This window comes from Aethalodelphis obliquidens, unplaced genomic scaffold (assembly GCF_003676395.1).
Source record: "Aethalodelphis obliquidens isolate GAN/ISIS:26980383/991018 unplaced genomic scaffold, ASM367639v1 scaffold18, whole genome shotgun sequence".
Taxonomy (NCBI): Eukaryota; Metazoa; Chordata; class Mammalia; order Artiodactyla; family Delphinidae; genus Aethalodelphis; species Aethalodelphis obliquidens.
Window position 1 is genome coordinate 1948450 of NW_020837962.1, and position 21392 is coordinate 1969841.

At 42.5% G+C, this 21392-nt stretch overlaps 1 protein-coding gene across 3 annotated transcripts in view; it reads right to left on the reverse strand.

The window, feature by feature from the left end:
• The window catches only part of MRTFB (myocardin related transcription factor B), a 281537-nt gene extending 260913 nt beyond the window's left edge, over positions 1–20624 (reverse strand). For 2 of the 3 annotated variants that reach the window (XM_027117340.1, XM_027117338.1), the window contains exons 1-2: positions 19280–19395; positions 19028–19123 (exon numbers count right to left, since the gene is read on the reverse strand). The gene's annotated coding sequence lies outside the window, so the exon portion shown is untranslated. Of the gene's footprint in view, positions 1–19027; positions 19124–19279; positions 19396–20287 lie in introns of those variants that run through there. The other variant, XM_027117339.1, reaches the window with a different exon arrangement.
• Between the last annotated feature and the right edge of the window lie 768 nt (positions 20625–21392).

The following is a 21392-nucleotide window of genomic DNA, read 5'->3' on the forward strand; positions in this document are numbered from 1 at the left end:
TCTTCTTCATCTCTTTTTCTAAACGCTCATTCACATAATAACCGAGAGGGAGCCACAGAGGAAGGATGTCGCTCTATAAACACCCTGGCCGGGCACTTTGGCAGGTCCCCTCTGGGAATGGATCCTGGTTCAAGCTGTATTTGACAGAGCGTTCTGCTCTTTTAGATTAGATTGCAAACTCCCTAAGGGAAGCGACCGAATGCTCAGATTTCTTCTTGGTTTTCCCCATTCTGCCAAGTACAGGGATGACTAGGGTTTCAGACCTTGAGCCATGAATTAAAGGACCCTTTTTAAGCATGGCCAGCTTTACGGTGCGGACTATGCGTTCCAGGACTGGTGAGGCTTTGCTCTGAATTGTATTGAGCTGTATGCTTGAAAGGTAATCACCTCTCCATGATAGACCAGTGGGGGTGGAAACATCTAGAATAACTGTGAATAAGCATCAAGCAATGTCAAATCACTAGAGTAACAACAAGAGCAACCATGGATTCTGCATTTGGCAAGGTCATTTGAGACACTATTCTTATCATTTTGTAGGGGCTTCCCTGGTGGCGCAGTGGTTAAGAATCCGCCTGCCAATGCAGGGGACACAGGTTCGAGACCTGGTCTGGGAAGATCCCACATGCCTCAGAACAACTAAGTCCGTGCACCACAACTATTGAGCCTATGCTCTAGAGCCTGTGAGCCACAACTACTGAGCCCGCGCTCCTAGAGCCCGTGCTGTGCAACAAGAGAAGCCACCGCAATGAGAAGCCCGCGCACCGCAACGAGGAGTAGCCCCCGCTCGCCGCAACTAGAGAAAGCCCGCGCGCAGCAACGGAGACCCAACAAAACCAAAAATGAAAAACAAAAAACAATAACAAGCGCTTTGTAAAAGCTCATGTAAGCTTTCCAAAAACCCTACGAGGTAGGGACCATTATTATCTCTATTCTACAGATGAAGAAACAGAGGCACTAAGAGATTATGGCCCCTGCTCCAGGTCACACAGCTGGTAAACTGGGATTGGAAATCAGGCAGTTTAGCTCCAGAGCCTGGTCTCCTGTGGTAGAAATTGAGTACTTGGAGTAAAATCTGTTGGTTATACCGCCTGGTGCTGGACTAAGCCCATAACTCCCCATCAACATGGGACCCAGGACAGGCCAATGACAATGAATCTCAGGACATCTGCTGGGAATGCTAGGATGAAGAGGTGCTGAATTTGCCTCTGGAGAGGAGGGCAGCCTCTGGCACTCCCATGGCCATCCCGGTGCAGTGGGGGAGCCTGGATGAGAATGAAAACAGCACTGAGCAATAGCAGAGCTGAAGAACAGAGCCTGCAGACATCATTTGAACCCTGAATCCAGCTGGACCTGATGCCGGAACCTACTCCTCAACTTTGCACTTTCATGAGCCAATATTTTCCCTTTGCCGGGTAGGCCTGTCAGAGTTGATTTTCTATCACTTGTTGTTGAAAGATCCCTCACTGAGAGACGCTGGCCCATAAGAAAACATCATTTGGGTAAACTGACCACCCAGTCGCATCCAGAAGTAAGAGCTAATCCTGCACTCCCTTTTCTCACCCTGTTGGTCTCTTCCAGAAACATATACCGTCCTGCGATCATGCACGTGCTCAACGGCTCCATTCTCCGTTTACTGAAATCCCGAATACTGCTTCCCTGCCGAGGCTTCCTCTGTCGCATCTCTCAGAATTACCTACGGCCTCACTTGGTTGTCATGCTACGGAGCTTATTCTGCCTTGCAATACAGTTAGCTATTTACAAGTCATTCGTTAACATTTATTGAAAGCTTCCTCCGTGTCATATCCTCAGCTCAGTGCTGGGGATTCAGGAGGAATAAAATCAGCATATATCTGAAATCTTTCTCAGTGCCGGGCACTGTGCTTAGCACTTCACATGCATCAATTATGCCATCACATCTCCTAAAAAACCCCCGCAAGGTAAGTACAAATAACATCTCCGCTTTACATGTAACAGGATGATTAATTAGGAAGTTACGGAGAGATACAGAGATCAAATAGATAGGAAATTGCAAAGGGAGTTACCAGATGAAGATACAGATTTTCACAGCAAATACTTTAGAATTAGGTTCACAACTCTAACCTCTCCAATTTCACAGGTCCCTAATCCACCAAGAGGATAAAAAAGAATCGACAGGTATTCAGAGAGGATTTTACGATGACTTTTTTGGGGGGCGAATACCATGTTGTCCTTCACTTCCCAACGAACACACACGCAGAAGGTGGGCATGTTTAACCCGTTCTTGCACCTCAAGTCTCGTGAGAGCAGCTTCTTCAAGATACTATGGAGAGTTTGCCAAGAGGTTCCTGTGTCTGGGGAGATGGAGGCTATCCCCTGAGCAATCCAGAGGGTGAGAGATGTGGCTAGAAAGCCAAGAAGAGGATGAGTATTTCCTAAAGACTATCAACGGACCTCACAGGAGCGAGCTGACTGATGGATCATCTTAGATTTTGTCTCACAGGGTGGCTGAGAAGGGCAATGAGTCCTCATCAGAAGAGGCTGGAGATGAAACACCAGATTCTTGGGCGTGTGAAGGGGCTGGTGGTATGAGTTGCATTAACCCATGCTGGGGACTCTCTAATACCCGTGAACATGACCCTCGGCCATGACCCTGTGTGGTACCTAAGCATACCCAGAGGATGCAACATCTTCTTTTGATTCTAATAGTCAAGTAAGTACAGGCATACCTCATTTTATTATACCTTGCAGATAATTGCATTTTTTACAAATTGAAGGTTTATGGCAACCCTATGTCAAGCAAGTCTATCAGCACCATTTTTCCAACATTTGCTCACTTCGTGTCTCGGTGTCACACCTTGGTACTTCTCGCAATAGCAAAAAGATTATGACTTGCTGAAGGCTCAGATGATGGTTAGCAATTTTTAGCAATAAAGTATTTTAAAATTATGTGTGTATGTAAATTATGTATGTACTTTTTTAAGACATAGTGCTATTGCACACTTAATAGGCTACAGTATAGTGTACACATAACTTTTATATGCACTGGGAAACCAAAAAAATTCATGTGACTCTCTTTAAGGCAATATAGGCTTTATTGCCGTGGTCTGGAACCGAACCCACAATGTCTCTGAGGTCTGTCTGTACCTTCCTCCCCAACCCTTATTTGTCCTGAATTTTCTCTCTTCTACCCCCTTGTGTGTGTTTGTTGGTGAGTGTCTATTTCCCTCTTCCCTGAAGGTCAGTAGCCCATTATGATGGGTGGATGGAGGAAGAGGAAAAACAGGTTTATCTTTAAATATAGTATGAGGTATTATTAATAATTGGATGGGACATTCTAATTTTGGAAATGAGACTAACTTGTGACTTAGAAATCATAGGACTTAAAAAAAAAAACTACGAGTGAAAGGAAAGTCATGGTTCCCCCCTGAAGTTTCCATCCAGTGCCAAGATAAGGACTTAACCCACTGAAACTGCAGAGAGATAAGAGGAGGCAAAACTAAAGTTGGCTTCGTGATCTCATCCCCTAAATTCTCCTAGACAGAAGGCCAGGCAGGTTAAGTGACCTACTCAGGGTCCCAGAGCCAGTGAAAAAGGCAGAAGCATGTTCTTAACCACATTATTAAATTATTTCCACCCTCAAGGAAATTACTCTCTCTTCTGTTCCTAACTGGCCTATTCTTTTTTTTTTTTTTTTTTTTGCGTTCGCGGGCTTCTCACTGTTGTGGCCTCTCCCGTTGCGGAGCACAGGTTCCGGACGCGCAGGCCCAGCGGCCATGGCTCACGGGCCCAGCTGCTCCGCGGCATGTGGGATCCTCCTGGACTGGGGCACGAACCTGTGTCCCCTGCATCGGCAGGCGGACTCTCAACCACTGTGCCACCAGGGAAGCCCCTGTACAGCCCACTTTGCTGTACAACTGAAACTAACACAGTATTGTAAATCAACTATAGTTCAATTAAAATTTTTTTCTAAAAAGAATATGATTCAAAGACCAGCAAATCTGGAGAGTTTCCTATTTCCATCTACCAAATGCTTTGATGATGATTACGATGATATTGGTATTATTAGCATGATCACTGAGACTCACTAAGTTCCAGGCACCAGGATGAGTGTTTTTTACATGCTTTCTGATTAAATCCTAGCAACCCCAGGCAATGGATCCACCTGTGCGTTAGCCCCACTTACACGGGAGGGCACTGAGGCTTGGAGGAGCACCTCACACAAGGATGCATAGGCAGCTAACAGAGCCAGATTTCAAAACAGGCCTGATACTGGAGCCACACTTCTAGCCAGGGTCCCTGGAACCTCACAGCCACCCTCCCCTCATGGCTGGGAGTTACCTGCAGGGAGTTTCCTGCTGCTATGCCTTATTCACTAAAATGGACCCTCTCACACTGTTTCTGTTGGTTTCCAATTAAAAAGTTTATTTGATCAGACCCAGTCACACAAGGCTGTCAGATCTTGAATTTTTTGAGAGCAAAAACATGGGACGTGCTTGGGGAATGGGCAGAGGGATATGATTTGTAGTTATGAAGGTGGTGACAGGACTGAGGGTCTTCTCTACTATTCAGGACATGAGTACGTGGGACGTAGTCTAAGGCAGAAGCCAACATCCAGTAGAACTTGGTGACCACAATCTGGATCTCTCTAGACCTGTGATCTATCCCACTGTGGGATCAAGCAAAACCAGTGCTGAAGTTTTTCACCTACACCCACAGTGGGGATGTCTCCAAAAACTATTTATCGACACTATCTAGATGACAACTTTAGTGCAGTAGTTGAGAACACAGCCTTGGGAGTCAGATTGCCTTGGTTCAATACCTTAGCTATGCACCCTCCATCGAAGCACTTAGGTTCTGAACTTTGGTTTCCTAACCTGTAAAATGGTGATGTAATATCTTCTTCTTGGTATTTATGAAAGTCGTTAGTCTATTCACAAATATTCCAACTCCCCTTCCCCTCTAGGTACATGATAAAGTTATTATTATATTTTTCATCCCCTTTGAAGTTAATCATGACCGTGTAATTTGCTGGCCAGCAAAATAAGAATGAAAGTGATTTCTCACTACCAGAGGAAGCTTTAAGAATTGATGACCAGTTTGATTTTTAACTTCAGGTGTTTCCAGTAGCCCCCACCCTGAGGGTCTCTGATGAGCCCTGCCCCTCCTCCCAGTTCTAATCACCACTGGATATGTAGCAGGAGGGAGAAATATATCTTTGTTGTCTTAAGCCAATGAAGTTTAAAGATTGTTTCTTACCACAGAATAACCTAGCCTATACTGACTATTACAGGGTTGGTGGGAGGATTAGATATAAAAAAAATGAAGTTTCACTAAGATACCTCTGTACACCCACAAGAACAGCTATAAACTAAAAGAGAGACAATAGCAAGTGTTAGCAATGATGTGGAGAAACTAGAATCCTCATATGTTGTTGGTAGGAACGTAAAATGGTGCAGCCACTTTGGAAAACAGTTTGCCACTTTCTTAAAAATTTAATCATAAGCTTACTGTACAACTCAGCAACTGAACTCTTAAGTATCTTCCCCAAAGAAATGAAAATATATCGCCACACAAAGACTTGTATTTGAATGTTCACAGCAGCATTATTTTATACCACAATAACTAAGAAGTTGGAACAATCCAAATGTCCGTTATACACAAATGTGGTATATCCATACGATGGAATACTACTCAGCAATAAAAAGGGAACAAAATACAGATGGTCCCTGACATGATGTCTGACTTGTGATTTTTCGATTTTACAGTGGTGCAAAACTGAAATGTATTCTGTAGAAACCATACTTTGAATCTTGACCTTTTCCTGGGCTAGTGATATGTAACATGATTCTCTTTCATGATGCTGGGCAGTGGCAGTGACCACAACTCCTGGTCAACCATGCAATCATGGGGGTGAACAACAAATACACTTACAACTGTTCTGGACCCAGACAACCATTCTGTTTTTCACTTTCAGTACAGTGTTCACTAAATTACATGAGATATTCAACACTTTACTATAAAATAGGCTTGGTGTTAGATTTTGCCCAGTTGTTGGCGAATACGTGTTCTGAGCATACTTAAGCTAGGCCAGGCATGATAGGTGGCAGGTTAGGTGTATTAAATGAACTTTCCGCTTATGAGATTTTCAATTTATAATGGGTTTATTGGGATGTAACCCCACTGTAAAGTCAAGGAAGATCTGTACTGATATATGCTACCACACAGACAAACGTCAGAAACATTGCACTAAGTGAAAGAAGCCAAAAGCCAAAGACTACATATTGCATGATTCAATTTCTATAAAATGTACAGAAAAGAGAAGTTTGTAGAGAGGCAGAAAGTTCAGTGGTTGCCTGGGGCTGAGAGTGGGAGTGAGAATTAACTGTACACAGGTTTGAGGGAGTGTTGGGAAGGGATGGGATAGTCTAAAACTGGATTGTGATAATGACTGCACAGCTCTATGTATTTTCTGAAAATCATTGAATTGTATGCTTACAATGGGTCAATCTTATGGTATGTAAATTCTATCCCACTAAAGCCATTAAGAAAAAACTGAGCACAACATCTGGCACATGGGGAAAGCTCAGGAAATGTTTGTTATTATTCATCATTTTAGGGATGAAATGCTAGGACTGAGCCTCTACAATGAATTAATTAGGAGTAAAGATTTGCACTTAGTGAAGAAGGGAGGTCTGGCGATTGGGGCTTGTCAGGGAACCCCATTCTTATACCCCCCAATTTTGTATGTCCTCTATGCTGACCACCACCTGTAACAGGCCAGTGGATACTTACACTGTCCTGCACCAAGTTCCACTTGGAGACCAGGGGTCAGGGTCAGGTATCCTAGCCCCAGACTATTGCTGTCCTCTGCTGACATTCCAGGATGCCTTGAAACTGAGCCTTTTCAAGATGCTACAAGCAGACTTAACCTGGCCTGGCTGAAAAGTGTTTCACTCTCCATTGCACCCTATCCTCAAACCTGTATTGTCAACAACAATTCCCTGGTGGTGCAGTGGTTAAGACTCTGCGTTCCCAATGCAGGGGGCCCAGGTTCAATCCCTGGTCAGGGAACTAGATTCCACATGCATGCTGCAACTAAGAGTTCTCATGCCACAACTAAAGAGCCAGAAAGCCACGACCAAAGGAGCTGGTGAGCCACAACTAAGGAGCATGCCTGCTGCAACTAAGACCTGGTACAACGAAAAAAAAAAAAAGTTGGAGTGGGGGAAGGGCAGGAAACCGGCCTGGTACACGCAGTTGTCTGTCAAGTGCAGCTGTAGCATTTGCAGACCAGCTGATGAAACTCCAAACAATTATGAGTTAGGCCTTAGGGCTCCCCAGGTAAGACAAAACTGATTCAGAGAGGCCTTGAATCCTAATGGGTTAAAGTTTGAAGGGTCACAGTTACAGTACCACTGATGGAAAGATGGAGTCCAGCACTTCACTAGTCTGTTCAGGCTGCTATAACAGAATATCACAGACCGGGTGGCTGATAAGTAACAAAAATGTATTGCTCACAATTCTGGAGGCTGGGAAGTCCAAGATCAAAGTGCTGGCAGATTTTGTGTCTGTGAGGACCCACTTCCTAGTTCATAGATTGTCATCTTCTCCCTGTAACCTCACATGGTGGAAAGGGTGGGGAGCTCTCTGGGGCCTCTTTTATAAGGGCACTAATCCCATTCATGAGGGCTCCACCCTCATGACTAATCACCTCCCCAAGGCCCTGCCTTCTAATACCCTCACAGTTGGGGTTAGGTTTCAAACTATGACTTTTTTTAAACTTATTTATTTAATTTATTTATTTTTGGTTGCATTGGGTCTTCGTTGCTGTGCGCTAGCTTTCTGTAGTTGTGGCGAGCAGGGGCTACACTTCATTGCAGTGCATGGGTTTCTCATTGCAGTGGCCTCTCTCGTTGCAAAGCACGGGCTCTAGGCATGTGAGCTTCAGTAGTTGTGGCCCGTGGGCTCAGAAGTTGTGGCTCGCAGGCTCTAGAGTGCAGGCTCAGTAGCTGTGGCGCACAGGCTTAGTTGCTCTGTGGCATGTGGGATCTTCCCGGGCCATGGATCGAACCCATGTCCCCTGCAATGGCAGGTAGATTCTTAACCACTGTGCCTCCAGGGAAGCCCCCAAATATGACTTAACGGGATATAAACATTTAGTCTCTAGCAACTAGAGACCACCATGGCCCTTTGGTTAGCATTCCGCAGGAAGCAACAGTAGAAAAGAGATAATGTGTATAGTAGCATCATCTGAACAACTGGCATTTTGGACCCATAGCCAGGTCCCCAACAGAGAAATGTGTTTTTGATCTTTTCTATTTCCAGGGCCTCAGTCCTAGCTATGACATTCTCACAGTGCATCCATCTCTCTGGCTACTCACTGGAGAAAAGATAAGGTTTAAGTGGTTTTGTTATTCAATAAAAATGAAAATAAAAAGAGCAATTAACTAAACAACTGAGATAAAAACTAATAAATCTAAGGATGGTAGAAGGAAATAAGGAAAGATAAAAGCAGACATAAGCAAATTAGAAAACAGAAAAACGATAGGATTGGTAAGATAAATAAAAAAACGAACTCTTAAAAAACCAATAAAACAGACAATCCTCTGGCAAGGTTACATGAGAAGAAAAGAAAAAATACAAGTAAATAGCCCTAGAAATATGAAAGGGATGAGAAACAAAGACATGAAAGAAGATTACAGTTAAAAGCACGCTCTGTTCAAATTTATACTAATAAAATATTAACCAAAATAAGACAATATAATCCACTCAAGAAGAGGTAGAAAAATTCAAGACAAAAAAAGTCACAGAAGAAGCTGATAAAGAGCTTTCTGCAACTTTGCTGAAATAAGAACTCAGATGATTTGGGTGGGGGTGGGGGAGTGGGCAAATTCTGTCAAACTTTAAGGGAAGAGAGAATTTCTATATGACTGAGCGGGTTCCAGAGCATAAAAAATGTTTAAAAGTGTCTCAGATGATTTTACAAACTAACCCAGCTTCGGTAACCAAATCCTGAGAAGAGAAAAAAAGAGACAGAGACAGAAAACAAGAGCCTTAAACCAAACTTATTTGGGGATAGTGTACTGGGTTGACTATAGTGTCACCCCAAAATCCATATCCACCTGGAACCTCAGAATGTGACCTTAACTGGAAATGGGGTCTTTGTAGATGTAATTATTAAGATGATATCATACTGGATTAGGGTGCACCCTAAATCCGGTGACTGCTGTCCTTCTAAGAAGAGGAGCGGACACACAGAGATGCGCTCGGAAGGAGGAGGCCACGTGAAGATGCAGGCGGAGACTGGAAGGATGCAGCCACATACGAGTCAACGAATGCAAACGTCGCCAGCAGCCACCAGGAGCTGGAAAGATTCTCCCCTGGAGCCTCTGGAGGGAGCATGGCCCCAATGACACCTGGATTTCCAACTTCCGGAACTGGGAGAGAATAAAGTTCTGTTGTTTGAAGCTCCCCAATTTGTGGTGCTTTGTTATGGCAGCTCTCAGAGACTAAGACAGATAGGGATGCAGGTATTTTTCTATTTCTTTGGTCATTTGAGTCATTTTGAAAGGAAAGAGAATACATGGGCTGAATTTACTATCTGGGAAACAAATGAATACGGAAGTCCCTACATTGCTCCCTCCTGTGGGTCCACCCCGGTGGCCTCACGATCACCTGGAGGACTTAGACTCAGCAATGCTCTTTCCCCAAGCAATTATGGGACCTGAGCAAGAGTTTGATGGGAGGCCTGTATACCATATGGCTAGAGTGATTAAGAGATGAAAGTAAGCTAACTGTGCTTAAAAAGTGTTGCACTTCTACCTTGATGGATATACTGTTATAACCACTTGGGCAGCCAAGTTTCAACTGAGAATTCTCCCAGTCTCCTTGGCATTCTAAGATATTATTGAGTGGCATAAGGACAGTTGAACACCCTTTCCTCATGGTCCCCAGCTCCGTCCTACATCATAATGGGCCTATGGGAATACTGTGGACATTTCAGTCCACTTGTCCAAGCTTTGTCCACCCTCTACACAAGCAGCTGTCCCTGGGACTTCCCTGGTGGCACAGTGGTTGAGAATCCTCCTGCCAATGCAGGGACACGGGTTCAAGCCCTGCTCCGGGAAGATCCCACATGCCATGAAGCAGCTAAGCCTGTGTGCCACAACTACAGAGCCTGTGCTCTAGAGCCTGCGAGCCACAACTACTGAGCCTGCATGCCACAACTACTGAAGCCCACGTGCCTAGAGCCTGTGCTCCGCAACAACAGAAGCCACTGCAATGAGAAGCCTGCGCACTGCAACAAAGAGTAGCCCGTGTTCGCCACAACCAGAGAAAGCCCGCGCACAGCAACGCAGCCAAAAATAAATAAATAAATATTTTAAAATTAAAAAAAACAAATGCAAAAAAAAAAAAAATCAGTCATCCTTGGTCATTCTTCCAGGCCTGGGAGTGCAAACACGTGCCGTGCTGTCCTCCACTGGAAGAACGGACATAGGAAAGAGGCCTGCACAGGCCCTGGGTGCAGGCTTGGGCCATTTAGGTAGAAGGCAGGGAGCACAGGGCCCAGGCATTCAGTAATCCAGAATTCCCAACCCAAACAGGCCTGCACCCACTTGTAGGACCTTCACCCTGTGGTCTCCTTACCTTCTGCGGAGGAGTGTGGCCAAAAGAGGGACAGAGCAGGGCCCTGTAAATCAAAGGCAGGAGCTGCCCTTGCCTGGGTCCAAGGGTGGTTTTGCTTAATAGTTTGTCACATTGCAAAAAAAGACCCAATTCTACAGTACACTGAAGATAATGGATACTTTATTAATAGCTTTATGAGACATCAGAGAAAGGAACCAAATTACAAACCACAGCAGACACTGTGAGAAATCTCGGTCCCTTCCCCCCAGAGTTCTTTCCCCCTCCTCCTCAAAGAGCCTCTAAAAAAGCAAGATTTCTGTACTGAGAAGAACCGAGCTTGAACATTTCTCCCTCAGCAAAACAAAAGCCGAATAATCATCCATCAATCCTCTAGAATGTCCGCGTGGCCATGGTGAAGCTTTACCACCTCGCCCTTCCCTCTAAGTGTCACACTATTTACCCAAGAAAACAAGGAGGAGATAGCGGTGGTCGTGCGATGGAGGCAATAGGTGAGTTTTGCTGCAAAAACAAAACAAAATAGACCTTTTCCCTCCTAGTTTTGTAACTCTTCAATAAGACAGAAAGTGGAATACAACTGTATAAGAAAAGAATAACATAATGTGACTAATTATAGCTTAGTTCCACACATCACAAAGGCAAGGATGGTTCAATATTAGAAAATGTATGGATTCATCACATTCATCCATCAGAGAAGAAAACCATATCAGCTAATAGAATTCAAAGTTCTCTCTTCATATAATATTCCTGTTAGATTGGAGAGAGACGGAGGCTTCACGTGAAAAAGAATAACTCAGGAGTCTACAAAATAGCTAACTGGTCAAACAGGATGAGGCAAGAATGCCTGGTATTCCAACTCAATACATTCTTATATTCTGGAAGTTCTAGCCAAAGGGGGTCATACTCTGAGCCTGGGTTGAACCTGACCGTCAGATATTCTATATTTGACTTGCCTGTTGTTTAAAACGTTTGAATTCATTTTCAACACTTAAAAGACTTACAGATTTCACATTTTAAAAAACACCTGATTTTTGGTATATCTTTTTTAAAAATCTGACCACCTGTCAACACCTGGCCTGTTTCTCAAATGGCACAAAATGGCTGGAGCTGAGTAAGAACTTCTCCCTTTAGGTAAGACTTGTGCTCTCCCGTTTGCCAAAGGCCTCACCGGGCCCAGTTCTCTCATTTATGTCACTTGCCTGGGCCCCATAGGCATCTGAATTCCTGAACCCGTACTGAAGCCGAGAACTAGAAAAAGAGGTATAAATGTGGAAAGGGAGACAAAATTATCATTTGGTGGGGGAATGAGCTACCTGCAACATCCAAAAGAAACAATGAAAAACCCTTAAAATGAATAAGAGTTCTGTAAGATGGCCAGTTACAAAATCCATAAAAATTAATATAGCAGAATGACTTGGGGTTGGGGGAGGTAAGAGAGTTTAGTCACCATGTGCAATAACAACAAAAAACTTTGAATTAACTTTGCAAGAAATGTGCAGGATTTGTGTGACTCAAACTTCAAGATACTGCTGAAGAACAGGAAATACAAGTAAAGTAAAACACACCATTTTCCTAATATTGTTGTAAGGATGTCCATTATTACCAAAATAACATAAATTTAATACAATTCCAATAAAAATCTAAACAAAACTTTTTTGGGGAAACTTGACCAAGAGAGTCTTAAATATTTGTCTGGAAGAATAAATGCTTGAGGATAGCCAGCTAGCCAATAAAAATGTCAAAGAGCATAATAATAGGGAAGCATCTGTCCAACAAATAATTAAAATTTATTATAAAATGCTAATTAAACTTATAAGATGTGACTATAGGAACAATCAGCATAACAGGATGAGACTCGAAAGCACAAAAACAGATCCGAATGTGCACATAAATATAGTACAAGTCCTACTTCAAATCAGCAGGTAAAGAAAACATTTTTCATAGAGTTACCATATGATCCAGCAATCCCACTCCTAAGCATATATTGGAAAAAACTCTAATTTGAAAAGATATATGCACCCTAATGTTCACAGCAACACTATTTACAATCACCAAGACATGGAAGCAACCTAAATGTCCATCAGTAGATGAATGGATAAAGAAGATGTGATATATACACACACATACACACACAATGGAATATTACTCAGCCATAAAAAAGAATGAAATAATGCCATCTGCAGCAACATGGATGGACCTAGAAATGATCACACTAAGCGAAGTAAGTCAGAAAGAGAAAGACAAATACCATATGATATCACTTACATGTGGAATCTAAAATATGACAAAAATGAACATATCTACGAAACAGCAGTGGACTCACAGACATAGAGAACAGACCCGTGGTTACCAAGGGGAGGAGGAGTGGGGAAGGGGAGGATTGGGAGTTTGGGATTAGCAGATGCAAACTAGTACATATAGAAAGGATAAACAACAAGGTCTTATTGTATAGCACAGGGAACTATATTCAATATCCTGTGATAAACCATAATGGAGAAGAATATGAAAAAGAATATATATATATGTATAACTGAATCACTTTGCTGTACAGCAGAAATTATCACAACACTGTAAATCAACTATACTTCAATGAAATTTAAAGAAAAAGAAAACATTTTTCAAGAAATGATGTCAGGCAACTAGCTAGCCATTTTGAAAAAGTTAGCTCCAGACTTCCCATCATAAACTGACATCAGTTTCTGATGGAACAGAGATTTAAATGTAGAAAATGAAATAAGAATACTCCCCTACAATTCAGGTGAATTTTACATATCCTCAAATGAAAAGGGAATTTTTAAAATACCAAAACATATCAGATTAAAAAAATCTGAAATGCAAAAGCGTAGAAAAAAAGATAAAAGACAAATTTAGAAAAATGTTTGCAATGTTTATGAAACTGGTTAAAACCCTCAACAGATGTAGTTCTTACAAAGACATAAGAGAAAGAATATTGGGTCAGTAAAAGGGGAAATGACACCAGTAGACAATTCACACACACACACACACACACACACACACACACACACAAAGGGCTGGGGAGGGGGGGTGGGGGTTGGAGAGAGAGAAACAAATGGCCAAGAAACAGATGAAAAAATTAATCTCAATAATAATTGAAGAAATACAAGTTAAAATAGTGAAATGACATTGAACTTAAGAGTACTTTGATAGAAGTCACAATGCTGCCATTCTTAGTGAGTTTGTAGGAGAATGGGTTCTCACATCCTGCTGACGTGAATATCAATTGATAAAACCTTTTTGGAGAGCAAGTCCACTGGATATATCAAAAAGTGAAAACACGTTCTTACTCTTTGATTAGGAATTCCCACGTACCAGAATTTATTCTGAGAACGTTATCACGGATGTACACGAAGGCTTAGTGTAAATGAGACGCATGTCACCATTTCTTCTAATAGGAAACCATTGGAAACGTAAGGGTCGACAGCACAGAACTGGTCTGATAAAGTCTGGGGCTGATACGAGTGTGGGAGAGCAACTTGGATTGGTTGGTGGTGCTGATGCACATTTGATAAATATTTTAAATTCCATCCACACAAGGATATACTCTGTACCGCTCAAATAATGACGTGGAAGAACATTTATCACGTTGAAAAACTATATACAATAGCATCTATGGGAAGATTCCAAAACAGAAAACAGCCTAGGATACACGTCAAAATGCCAGAAATGATATCTCTGGCTAGTAAACTTAGATGTAGTGTTTTGCCTACTCTTATTTTCTAATAATTGCACAAGATTCTTAGTTTCTTTAGTAGAAGTTCTTTTTTTTTTAAGTAATTGTCAACCCTGGTGGAAGCTACTCCTGGGTCAAGGATGGTCACATCTAGAAAGTGTCCATGGCTAGGGTCAGGGTACTGGTAGTGAGATGAAGGGTTACAGGCTTTCAGGAGAAAGAGATATGTATATATCAGGAGATTAACATATGAATATGTATAGAAAAATCCCCAAATGAGGGGATTATGGTTGTTATTTTCTACATTCTTTTCTATAGAGCAAATATGATGAGATTATGTGTTGTTTATAATTGGTGGGGGGGAGGGGATGAACACAGTACAACTGGTAAATATTATAAAAGCCTACCAGGGCTGGGCTTCCCTGGTGGCGTGCTGGTTAAGAATCGGCCTGCCAATGCAGGGGACACGGGTTTGACCCCTGGTCTGGGAGGATCCCACATGCTGCAGAGCAACTAAGCCCATGTGCCACAACTAGTGAGCCCGTGTGTCACAACTACTGAAGACTGCACACCTAGAGCCTGTGATCCACAACAAGAGAAGCCACCGCACTGAGAAGCCCGCGCACCGCAACGAAGAGTGGCCTCCACTCGCCGCAACTAGAGAAAACCCACATGCAGCAACAAAGACCCAACACAGCCAAAAATAAATAAATAAAATAAAAATAAACTGTAAAATGTCATTAAAAAAAAACAAACCCTACCAGGGCTATAAATCCTACCAGGGCCTGGCCTTGCCACCCCCCATATCCCACCCCCATCCCTCCTTAGGTTGCTGTGCACCAGTGCCTGGGGTTCTGTTGCTTCCTTTTTCCCACCTCTGCTTTCCTAGTTTCTTCTGCCAGGAGAGACTTCTCATTTTTTGTATAAAATACAGATAAATATCTTTTAGATATTGCAATAGGAAAAGATTGATTAGACAATTTTAAAAAAATTTCTTAAATTAAAAGCTTTAGTTACATCTTATGGTTACCATTGGGGAAGGGGGAGAGGGATAAGTTGGGAGATTGGGATTGACATATACACACTACTATATATAAAATAGATAATATGGGCCTACTGTATAGCACAGGAACTCTACTCAATACTCTGTAATGACCTATATGGCAAAAGAATCTAAAAAAAGAGTGGATATATGTATATGTATAACTGATTCACTTTGCTGTACAGCAGAAACTAACACAACATTGTAAATCAACTATACGCCAATAAAAATTGAAAAAAAAAGAAAATTAAAAAAATGCATTAGCTCAAAAAGAGTCATGTACCACAATGTTCATTGCAGCACTATTTACAGTAGCCAGGACATGGAAGCAACCTAAGTGTCTATTGACAAATGAATGGATAAAGAAGATGTGGCACATATATACAATGGAATATTACTTGCCATAAAAAGAAATGAAATTCAGTTATTTGTAGTGAGGTGGATGGACCTAGAGTCTGTCATACAGAGTGAAGTAAGTCAGAAAGAGAAAAACAAATAACGTATGCTAACACATATATATGGGATCTAAAAAAAGAAGAAAAGGTTCTGAAGAACCTAGGGGCAAGACAGGAATAAAGACGCAGATGTAGAGAATGGACTTGAGGACACGGAGAGGGGGGGAAGGGTAAGCTGGAACAAAGTGAGAGAGTGTCATGGACATATATACACTACCAAATGTAAAATAGATAGCTAGTGGGAAGCAGCCGCATAGCACAGGGAGATCGGCTCCGTGCTTTGTGCCCACCTAGAGGGGTGGGATAAGGAGGGTGGGAGAGAGACGCAAGAGGGAGGGGATATGGGGATATATGTATACGTACAGCTGATTCACTTTGTTATACAGCAGCAACTAACACAACTATGTAAAGCAATTATACTCCAATAAAGATTAAAGAAATGTATTAGCTACAAAAGAAAAGATTGATCTATTTTATTATCTTAAGAACTTTTATCCATCAAAAGGTACCTTAAAGAAAGTGAAAAGAAGTACAGCAAACAAAGGATTAGTATTGAGAACATATCAGGGACCGCTTTTGTAAGAAAAGCACCAGCAATTGTAGAAAGATGGGCAAAAAACACACAGACAAAAAAAAAAAAAAAAAAAAAAAAAAAAAACACACAGACACTCTTCAGAAGAAAGGAGGTGTATTTGGCCAATCAAATTCAAAGGGATGCTCACCATCAAAGGTAAAAATGCGAATCAGAGCCACAGTGAGGTACTGTTTCACACACAATCAGTCGGCAAAAATGAAAAAGCCTGAAAACATCAAGTGTCGGACAGGGTGTGGACCCATCACTTCTCACACACATTGCTGATGGGGGTGTAAACTGGGGCAACCATTTTGGGGAACAGTTTGGCTTTGTACTCTGAAATCAAGCACATGTGCACAACCCAACTTAACAATTTCACTCCCAGGTACGTGCCCAAGAGAAGTGTTTGCATATGTGTAAGACCCTTACAAGAACGTTCATAAAAGTACCGTTTACACTATCAAGGATCTGTGAATGACCCAAATGACCAGTAACGAGAGGGTTGCTGGATAAACTGTGGGACGCTTATATTATAGAGGAGCCAAAACAAGCCAAAGGCAGCAGCATGCAACAGTAGATGAATCTTAACAGTGTAAGTCCTAAAAAATTGCATACAACACGATGTCTTTTCTATAAAAGTAAGAACAACATATATACACACATATAGACACATACACTTTTCTGAATACATATAATATATATATAAAACTGTGAGGCTAGATAAAAAAGAAAGCAAGGGCATACTGAACACATAAATCAGGATGAGGGTTCGCTTTGGCTTGGGAGAAGCAGGGAAATAGGCTGGGGGTAGATCTGTGTGGTTAGATGTAAGTTATAATCTTATTGTCAATGTTCTAGCTTTTTGGGGGGGCGGGGCGGTAGCTTCATGAGTACTTTCTCATTATTAAAAATAACAAACTAAATAAAGCAGGTCATACATGGATCAATGGCGACGTGTTTCAGGAACCAAGGATTATTAATTAGTTATGCACTGCTGTGCACCGGAGTCCAACAAGAAATAAAAAACCTATGTTAAACGAAAGTTAGAATATGATAAAGGAAACACAATTATTAACCAGAGGAAACATAGGAAGCTTGAATCTGGATGACAGATTGAAGATTCAGTTTGAAGGCATAGATGGAAGGTTTGAAGCACCTATTACAAACCACATGCAAAGGTATCTCCTAAACTGCTCTAAGGAGTAAGTTATAGAGACCTACCTGGGGCTTGTCTTTCATTTTATAAAAATTCTCTTCCATTTCAAAACCACCCTCTGACACCATTCAGCGAAACCAGGGAATAGTCCAGAGACCTTCAGCAGCTGAGGACATTGTTTCCTTGACTTTTCAAGACAACTCAGCTCTCTCATCGGCTGGAAAGACTCGTCTCATGCTATCTTATTCCTACAAGGCATTAAATGTGAAAGAAGGCCTAGCTGGGCAGTTTGCCACGAAGTCTACTTTTACAGCCTCTGTAACCTATGCTCACGGCATCCCAGAACTCTGTAATGCATATCACAGTGCTTGGAAGGTTTGGTCATTTCCAGGCAATGAGTGCGTGTGTGTTTAATCCAAGTAATATTTACTGTAATTCCATTATTACAAATTCAAAAGTTGGCTCTGCTTTTCAGATTCTTTTAAGATCTGGAAAAAACAACAACCTATAACTCCAGCCCCTGGGCTGTGTTCTGCTTACCGTCTGGCACACAGTAGGTGCTTCATGAGTGTTTGTTGAGTTAACTGGCATTGTTTTCCAAATAATGATTTTGAAGACCCTGGATTTCAAGAGTAAACACTTGCTGAGTCATCCTTTCTACAGATCCTGTTTACACAGGCACACCTCGTTTTACTGTGCTTTGCAGTTACTGCGTTTTTTACAAACCAGTATCAATCACGTCTATTGGCATTTTTCCAACAGCATTTGCTCACATCATGCCTCTGTGTCCCATTTTGGTAATTCTGGCAATATTTCGAGATCTTTCATTATTATATTTGTTGTCGTGATCTGTGATCTTTGATGTTACTGCCATGACTCACGAAAGGCTCAGATGATGGTAAGCATATTTTAGCAAAGTATTCTTTAACTGAAGTATGTACATTGTGTTTTAGACATAATGCTATTGCACACTTAATAGATGACATTACAGTGTAAACATTACTTTTATGTGCGCTGCACATAAAATTTGTGTGACTTGCTTTATTGTGATATTTGCTTTCTTGAGGTGGTCTGGAACCAAACCTGCGGTTTCTCCAAGGTGTGCCTGTATAGCAAAAAACAGTCTAAAAAGAATGAATGCATTCATGGGGGGTATGTCAGGTAAATAGATGAAATTTGGGACTGTCTCTGGAAATTAAGGACACAGCTAGTATATGTGAGATCAGCCTCTGTGGCAAGGACATACCTTCAAAGTATATGTAGAATCCAGGGAGTCAGAAAATACACACACACATACACACAAGCACCTCCCCCCGCCACAGATTTAGTAACAGAGAGATGAGATTAAAACAAAGCCCTCCTATATTAATGACCTTCTTGTAAAGATGACAAATTTTCCAAATCACTTTGTTGTGTCCCTTGAATTTGTTCACCAAAAGACAGCAGCCGACATACGGAACTATGAAAGAAATAATTAAAACCTTACCCACAAGGTTATCAGCCAGAAGTAGGTATTATGGAGAGAATCTCTCTAGGAGGAGGAAGAAACAGTCACTTTTCCTGTCCACCACGGGCATGTCATCTGAAAGCAGAAAAGTATCACATACTTTTCAGAAGTAGATCGTGAGCCAGTCCCTGCATAAACTCATATTCATATTTTCCCAATTGAGGTCGATCACATCTAAAAACATCTGGGCCGCCCCTCCCTTCACTGTGGCTCTTTCTTGATTAGCCCCACCTGCCAAACCACTTGGTTTTTCTTTTTTTGTCATCTAAGCACACATGTGTTCCTTTCCCCCTAAATTAACTTGCTCTCGGGTTTGCTGGCATCCAAGTGTTAAGGCATTTCACCTGTGTGGGATCTGTCGGCACCGCCCATCGGCGAAGCTCCTGGGCGCAGTTATGCTGTTGGCTTGCTCTGACTTGTATTTGCTGAAATGGGAAGGCACCCAGGGCATAAACAGACGTCTCCAGTCTCGAGGCTGCCGGGGAGCAGGTGGAGGCAGGTGCATGGCAGGTCCTTCTTTCTGCCTTTGCTACCCAGCATCTACCCCCTCTCCAAATTTGTTGCCAGTCTATGCTTTACCTGTCTGTGCTGTCTTGGGTCAGTAAAAATAAATAACTCACCTACCAGCACTACTCTGGGCGTGTGGGATCAGCACACCAGTGTTAGGTGGTATGACATCATCATCCTTTCATGCGTGTACACTTCCTCTGTGTTTGCATCCAAATACAAAGCAACAGATGGGTATGGATGGGGTAGTGAGGGTGTATACCAAGAGCTTAAGGATAAATCACCATAAAAATGGGTTGGTCAGGTCTTTTCTTTTTCCACCAAACTGTTAACTGCGTTTATTACTTAAAAAAATCTTTGCGGTGTAATTTACATACAATAAACCGCACACAATTAAAGTGTATACTTTGAATGATAACTGGCATATGTATATGTTGTGACACTGTCACTGCAATATTCCAGACATTTCCATCAACTCCAAATGAGTTTCCTTGTGGATATGGCCAGTTTTTATCTTCAATTTGGAAGCATTTTTGGTTTTGAGGGAATCAGATCTCACCTAGGAGCCCAAGGCTTAGCATGGGGTCACTGATAGTATTGAAGAAATTAATAGCAAAACACAGCACCCCCACCCACCACCCCCCACCCCTCCACCTCCCCAAATCCACCACTTCCGCAGGGAAAACAATCCCTCTGACCAACAAAAGACTCGGGACTTCCAGTATGACTCACCCTCAGTCCTGGAGCGCATACTCAGGCTCTGATAAGAGGCAGTCAGTCTGTCCTCCGTTTGTTTATGAGTCATGCTGGAAATCAGGCAGCTCCTTTTTTCTCTCTCCCATGTCACGGTTCTCTCCCATGTCACGGACAAGAATCAGAGGCAGATACACCCCATTCAAAGTGCAGTCCTCCTTAAAGTGTCCGGTGACTCAATGGGGACCCCTACCGGTGGAGACACAGAGGGCCACGTCATGGAGTGGAGGTCTGCCTTTCTCCCCACACTTCAAGGCCAGATCTTAGCGACTTGCAGATTTGCAAGAGACTTGGGAAAAAGCAGCTGAGTTTTCTGTGCATCCTGTTCACCGATTATTAGTGACAGAGTGGGACGTGAGTCACAGCCTGCAGCCGGTGCCCACACTGGAGCGATTAACCACATAATTGCTTCAGTGATGAACCTTCCCCCAGCTGCAACCCGCCTCCCCTGGTAGAGCTTTAGGCTGTGAGCCAACAAGTCTCAGTGGTAGGAATAGTGAAGGCCGGGGTTTAAAACGCCCAAGTTGTGATTCCTTTAGCCAGTGCCTTCCTGGCCCCGATTTAAAGTTCCTGCACACAAGTCCTGACGGGAGCAGTGGGGATGTTTCAACTAGAATTAATGTCATGATCAAGTCAACGTAAAGTAGATTGATCTGCTGTTTCAAGGTATTGCGGCAAAGTGCTCTGTTTGGAGAACAAATCACCATAGCAACTCAGCTGCCCCAGTTACAGTAGGCGCAGGACGACCAAAATAAAAATCCTTACCAAGTCACAGGATTGGCTAGTGAGAGCTGCTGAACAGAATATCAGTTTCCAGACGGCATGAGCCAGCACGTATTTTGGCTTCCTAAATCACTGAAAGGGACGCTTTAAATAATAATAAAACTGTCCAGCCAGGTTACAAACAGAGGGGTTCTGGGCCATCCCCCCTCCAGCTTAAACACAAGCAGACTTCACCGCCAAACAGCAGCGTTTGTCCTTAAAACAGACTTCGGGAAAGGGCTCATTGTTACTCATTGGGGCTTGCCAGTTCCGTTCCAAGTTGGGAGTAGATGGTACTCTAAATGCTGGTTTTTAAGAAGAG